We start from the raw sequence: 7,236 nt of genomic DNA on the forward strand, positions 1-7,236 counted from the left end.
GAAGCTACTGGCACAGGACGGGTAATAATCCAGGATGGGGCAGCAATCCATCGCTGGACACACACCATTGCACACACATAACACCCACGGACAATTTGGCAACTCCAGTTCACCATGACATGTTTTTGGGCTTTGCGGTGGAAACTGGAGAACCCAGAGGAAACCCCAGTATGACATGTGGAGAACATGCAAACTCCACACACACTGAACCAAGACAGGGACTCGAACCCTAGCCCCAGAGTGTGGGACCACTGTGCCGTCCATGGATCCAAGCTTATGGGAATTGAAGTATATTATATCCATCCCTTCTCCTAGAGCCACATATTTAATGCAAAGTCATGACCACCCTGTAGCAACCAAGAATCCCAGGACAGACATTAGACATCTTGGCCGTATGTCAATCCATCACAGAGCTGACGGCCAAACACAAATGACAGTTTGGAGCCACCAAGCCACTAAATCACCTGACTTTGTACCAAGGGAAGAAATTCACCCCAGCACAGGGACAGCACAATACAACACAAGGACCAATTACACACACTGAGCCAGACACAGGAACTAAGCTCACAACTCTGGATGTGTGAATCCACAAAGATATCCACTGGTTCCTTGTGCCATTCGAGAAAATTGAAATTGTCTAGAAGTGTACATGCAGCAAACGAGTTCATCTCAATGTGTTCAGGATGTCAGGAAGGTACTCTGTTGGGATGTTTGAGGATTGTCTGTTTCCTAAGTTCACTCTTGCCTGCTGATACAAAGTCCTTTCAAACAAAGGCATGAAATGCCTTCACTTTCCGCTTTACTGTAATTGACACAGGTGCAGGTCAAACCATCCATCCACCAGTTCACCATCCTTTTTTCCAGGTCTGGGATGGGGGGGGGCAGGAGCTAAGGCCCTGAATCTTATAACAGGGCAGTGTAGACATGCACAATTCTGCAACCTTAAGTCTGTAAGCTGCCCTTAACAACCCCATCTGCCTTCCAGTGCATCAAAAATGAGTCTCGGAACAGATTGGCTCTGCATTTCCTAAGCTGCCAGCACGTTCACGTGTAAATTAAACAGCATTGAGCGCACTGCAAAATCTGGGGAAAGCTTTCGTATGGCTCTGGGTGGCTGTGAGCTAATGTGACCCAAAAACACAATTCAACCCCACGTGCTAGCTAGCCGAATCATATTCCCCTGATTGAATTTGACTGGAATCACCAGATTGTAAAACAAACCCAAGTGTCCTTCCACACAATGACCTTATAAGCACAATTCAAGACCTTCATACATCCACCTTGGCTACTTAAAGATAATTAGCAAGGTTTTTCGCTGCTACTCAGTCAGGCTTTTAAAATGCATAAATAACCAGGCATGTAGTAGTAGTAGTAATAATAAAAATAATAATAATAATAATATTACTAATGCAAAGTGTTTCAGTGATCGACTGCTCACTGAATATACCGTTGTCATTGTTTTGGGAATTTACTCCATAATCAGAACCCCTTTTTTTCCAACGTAGTAAAAATTTTATTTATAACACCAATAAAACTTTGAATTTAATTACTGCATTAAAGTTGCATTAAAGATGCATTAAAGTTGCATAAGCTGTATAATGTTTTAGCTTGTGCTTTGTAGCTGTGCCACAACTGCAGGCGGCGAGATCCAGGCCGACAGCAGAACCCAAATGTTTAAAGAAATAAAAAAATCTCTGCTTTCATTAACATCACAGTGGAAGAACAAAGTACTGAGGCTGTTCATGTTTGTTTTTCTTTTTGTGTTTTTTTAATCCAGTTTGTCTTTAAGAACAGATCCTGGTTTCTGTGGCGGAATTTTATCAGATACAGGCAAATGATTAAACTAGGGTGAAGCACCACTGGAATGAGCAGTAAAGTTTGAATAGCATAGACCGGCAGTGCACAGACCACCAATGCTCTCCTGAGTTTGCCTTTAAAAATCACTGCTTTGTCTTTTATGCGTGGGGGGTGTGATTTTTACAGGCTGCAGAGTGAAACCAGAGTGAGGGGCAGTGACCAGAGCAGAGGCCAATGAAAGAGTGATGTGACCTCATTGGAGTGTCTCCATCCCCTGTGCGAATATAACACAGGCTCCCGTTTCAGCCTGGCTCACTTCCTGCCCTACTTTTCCTTGGACGCCAGCACCTTCATGCAGGTGGTCGTTATTCCCACAGCCAGAGCCATGTTTATTTAACATTTGATGTAGTAACTATTTGTGGCCAACAGGAGGCCCCATGCAAATGCATGGTATGAGTGGTGGTAGAGTCCACTGTGGTAATGCGCTCCGCACCTTCCTCGCATCCATCAGCACCCAGTTTTGTCCCTAACGCACGTGATGTTCCTCTCAGTCGGTCCTGAATGTCCTGGCTTAGGCTGGGTGTCCCTGGAAAGCTTCTAACTGCTGAACATCACCAACATCTGTCAGGGTCTGGAAGAAACCATGCAGGCAGAAGCAAGGGTCTCCATGCGTTGCCTGCAGGAACACCGATGGTGGGAGGAGCCTTGGCCAAACCTGAGGCCCGGCTACCAAAACTGATCCAGATGAGTAAGTACCAGAGCCCCGCGATCTCAACCACACCCCCCCCCCCCAGCCCTCACATATTGCAACAGCCTTAATCACCTCATTGTGCTCCTATGACGGAAGCACCATGCGCATTTCCTTACGTGGGGGGGCAGCCTGTTTTCACTTAAAGCTTAGAGGCTGCAAACCCCCCCCCCCAGTTGAGGGACACAGCGGCCTTTATGGGAAGTATAGGAGAGGCCCCAGGCGGCCCGGTCCGGATGCCGCTGGTGGACCGAATACGATTAAACGGATATAAATGTCTGTGGCATTCTCTCGGAAATTCGCCGCTCGGACCGCGGCGATAAATCACAGCGCCGGCCGCTTCCACAGCTATGCGACCGAGCGCCACAGTTCATAAACGCAGTCGGAACAAAACGAGGCCGAATTACAATCCACGAAACCGCACTGACTGATAAACAAATCAGACGCAAAAGAACTACGTCTGAATAATTCAGAGAAAGAAACATTAGGATCTGGATTGTAAAATAGATTAAACCTCCTTTGATGTTGTTAAGCGTCCCGTATCGCTGGACTGTCAACCGTCAGCGCAGTTCCATGTTTTCTGAAGAGCAACGTGACACAAAAAAAAGCGTGACATCAGATACTATTTATTATCTGGCGAATGCAGTTCAGACCCAAAAGGCAGGTTTTTCTTGCCATAAAACTTTGTTGTTTGTTTTCCGTTGTTTACGGATAAAACATCTACGAGTTTTATTTGTGAAACAAGGACTGGGGTTTGATTTTAGAATGTTAGGTCAGCTTGGGTAGGAATACAGCTGCTTAGAGCATCACACCTTCCAGTGGAGTCGCAGACGCCTCACATCATCATCGTGGGACACCAGGACATGGCAGGTGGGCTTGGACATGTGACCAGTCTGACCAGTCTGCAGGCACAGAGCGGACACCGTAACACACACCGCTGTAGAAATGAGTAGAAATGTGAAACCTGTCAGATTTATAAGCTGGCCTGGATGAATTCTTCTGGTAAGGAGTAAATGACGGTGTTGAGGTAATAGGTTATATGAACAGCGGACAGGGCTGTAGGAACAAGAGGGGACTGTTGGGGGATGCGTGGCCCCCCATGTTTAATTTAGCTTCATTTGTCCCCCTTATATATAAACCTTTGCCTTTGTATTATTACCTAATGTCTCTCCCCAATATCAGGTTTTCTGCTAAGCTATTGGCTCTGCTTATGATAGACAGCACAGGTGCATTGTGGGTCAGGCCTTGACTGGGGAAACACAACGGATTTAATTTTTGCTATATTTCTATACCATTTGTTTTGGTTGTTTATTTAACAAAACCAAGAGGGAGGGGGTGCTGTTATATGCTGCTACAGTTCCTGCCACAAAAAAACTCTTAAATCTACAAATAACCAAACTCAGGCACAGGAAATATGTCATGTAAAATGTTTAGTCCGCTGGCCTGCCAGTTCAGCATGGCTGACAAAAATAAGCATAATACAATGAAGGGCTAAGATAGGAAATCATTATATCTCATATGTTACGATGAGAAAGAGGAATATTGAGAAGGATGGAATAGAGGACACTGATCTAGCAATTAAAAGTGTTGACATTGAAGTTTGCTAATCAGACTTAAAAAAAAAGAATATGCTTATTTTCTTAATTTCTTTTATAAGTTTATTATATTTGTAATTTGCACATAAAAGTACTTAGATCAACTCATTTGAATATCAGGGTTTATTTATCCTCTTTTGACATAAGTTGCATCCATCCATCCATCCATTTTCTGAAAATGCTTAACCTATTTAAGGTCGCGGGGGGGCAGAGCCTGTCCCAGAGGCAATGATTGGAGGACAGGGAACAACCCAGGACAGGGGACCAACCCATCACAGCGCACACTCACACACCACTGACTCACACAGGGACATGGGCAATTTGGTAACATCCAACAGTACTAATCACTGCACGACCTGGAAATAACTTAAAACTTTAATTTCTTGGTTATTAGTAAACATGACGGAAATTGTTCTAAAGGCCAGAAAAGTGCCAGATTATCTCAGAGGTGTGTGGGAAGACAAGGCCCACTGGTATCTCATTAAGGTATCTTAATTTTGTTCTTGGTTTATTTCAATCATTTGCAGCCAGGTAATGAATGCATAATTACATTGAACTAGTTAGTTGGCAACTTCTGAATTAATTATGCGGCAAAAATAAACAAGGAGATTTATTTTTAGGCTGTACACATTGTATGAATTATTCAAAGGTAAAGGGGATTCTCACATTCCGGAGAACACTGAAGTTCCACAGTTGGTCCCGAAGAATAATGCCTGTCTTTGTGCGTAAGTCACCAGAGCAGTAGAGCCTGGCTTTCATTAAATGTCTAATTAAAAATAAAAAAACTTGTACTTGTAATAAATCAGCAGCTTTAATGTTCTTACCGGAAAAACCATAATGACTGACATTCTGTAGTAAAAAAACAAGCGTAGTGAGTTACGAGAACCTGATGTTCGCTTTGGCAAGAGTAATAAAGAGCAATGAGAAACGATTATCACTCGGAAGCAGAACTGCCGTTTCATAAATTACATCTGGAGCTAGATGCATCAAAGCAGGCGGTGAACCTGCGAAGGTCAACCGTAACTGATAGCGTGGTGGCGTAGTAACACACTGGAAAGCAGACGATAAAAGGTGTAAAATGACACAAACGGCGCGTAAGGAAAAACACGTGTGTCGGTCACAGCGCAGCAATGAATGAGACCGGTGCCTTTCGACTCCTCTCATACATAAATCAATAAACCTCTGACAATAGTGGTATTCAGGACTGTTCCGTGCTCACTACGTTAGTGTATTAGTGTCGCGAAGTGATTATGAGTACTTGGTTATGAATTATTAAGTGTGTGACCTATCACATGGTAAAATAATAATAGTAATAATAATAATAGTTTGCTGACCCCACCCTTGGATGCCCCAGGAATTCTGTGGTGTGGAGTGCTCGAGTGCGTTAAGCTACGCAAAATGATCAATTAAATAAGAAATAAAAGCAACTTCTATATGTACTTTGTCATAATGGTATTTTCAGCACTGTGCATGTCACCAAGCATACAGTGAGTTCCAAAAAGCCCCCCCCTCCCTCCCCCAAATATGATCTGCCATGATATGAAGTGTTATGTTTAAAATTTTGGAAGTTTTTTAAAAGCTAGTTTGGCAGGTCCAACTGACTAAAGGCTAACTGTGGTCTCTAAACTGCCCATAGTGTGGATGTGTGTAAATGCCCTGTGATGGACTGGCATGCTGTCCATAACTGAACACTGCCTTATGCCCTCTGCTACACTGGACAGGCTTTGAGCCAGGGTAAGAGGTTGTAATATGGGTGCGTGGATGGATGGATGGATGGACTGTCCACATTGGTAACCCTCAATTAACCACCAGGTGGCACCATAGAGCTGTATTTTAGTACTTCTCGCGACTCTCGTAGTATTAACCTATTAATTCTCCATGAACAAAGGGATGTTGATGTTTAGCTATGCACATAAATATTTAATACGTGACACTGCATATTTTATATGCCTGAAACCATCTAATTACTATAAAAACCAAACCAGTGTACTGAGATCAAACTAATAACTTCAAAACGATTATTTCAAGACGAGTCAGGTAACAATGACAGCTTTATTTCCCCAGCATTAAAAGGCCAGAAAAAAAACAGTTGGAGATAAAAAATAATAATAATGAGACAAATTGTGGTCTTTAATTTCTTCTTTGTCATTTTCACTGCTTTAGATATAAAGCCTACATTTTTGAGTAATATTACTTTTTTATCCAGAAACAAATTATCACTAATCAGTTTTAGACCGCCAAAGACACATAAAAGTAGTTTTAACACGTTTCACCTTAAAACCTTAGAAGCTTTTTCTGCACCAGCATAATAGAGGATTCCTTCGTTAATTATTTGAGTGTCTTTGATGTGAATTCTGCAATACATTACCCATTCAAATTATTAAAACTGTGATTCCCTGAACCACGAAATGTAAAATAGGTTTCAAGCCATGAAATATTTTAAACTGCGCCTTTGATTATTTTATCCCCGCTGCCGTTGACCTTATCCCGGATCCCAACTTAATAGCAAGTGGGGGTTTTGCATGTGAGTTATATTTTTGGAGATCCACTCTGCATCACTGAATATAGGGGCGCGGTAAATGGAGCGGAAACCCCGAATGATTCAGGGGGCTGGGCGTGGGCCGGGGCCTTGGGACATGTCAGTAGTCAGGGGCGGGGGGCCCAGTCTCCTCCCTGTGTGCGGAAAGGGTCTCTCTTGTGTTTCATCCGTTCGACTAATTTACGACTGTAGACAAGCAGCGTTTTGTTGACCAGAACTTCACGTTTAGGGCACGGAAGGCGAGCACTTAGAGAAACACACAAACATCCACATCTAAGATGAAAGAGGCGTTTGGAAATACATCTTGATGGTGATCAATACTTGACTTCTTATTTCCTGTTTTACCACTAATTACACAAAGTTGAAAAAGTATTTTAACGGGAAAAAACATTTTCATTCGTGAATGTATATATGTTGCGAACTCCGTATCGTGTAGGAGCAGCAAAAATATGACGTATTATCTTCAGGGTTGCCAATTCTCGCGCACCTAATGTGACAATCACGGTTTTACGCTCTTGCAAGAAATTTTTACGGTAAATCTGTATTATTCCATTATG

This window comes from Brienomyrus brachyistius, chromosome 9 (assembly GCF_023856365.1).
Source record: "Brienomyrus brachyistius isolate T26 chromosome 9, BBRACH_0.4, whole genome shotgun sequence".
NCBI classification, from domain to species: Eukaryota; Metazoa; Chordata; class Actinopteri; order Osteoglossiformes; family Mormyridae; genus Brienomyrus; species Brienomyrus brachyistius.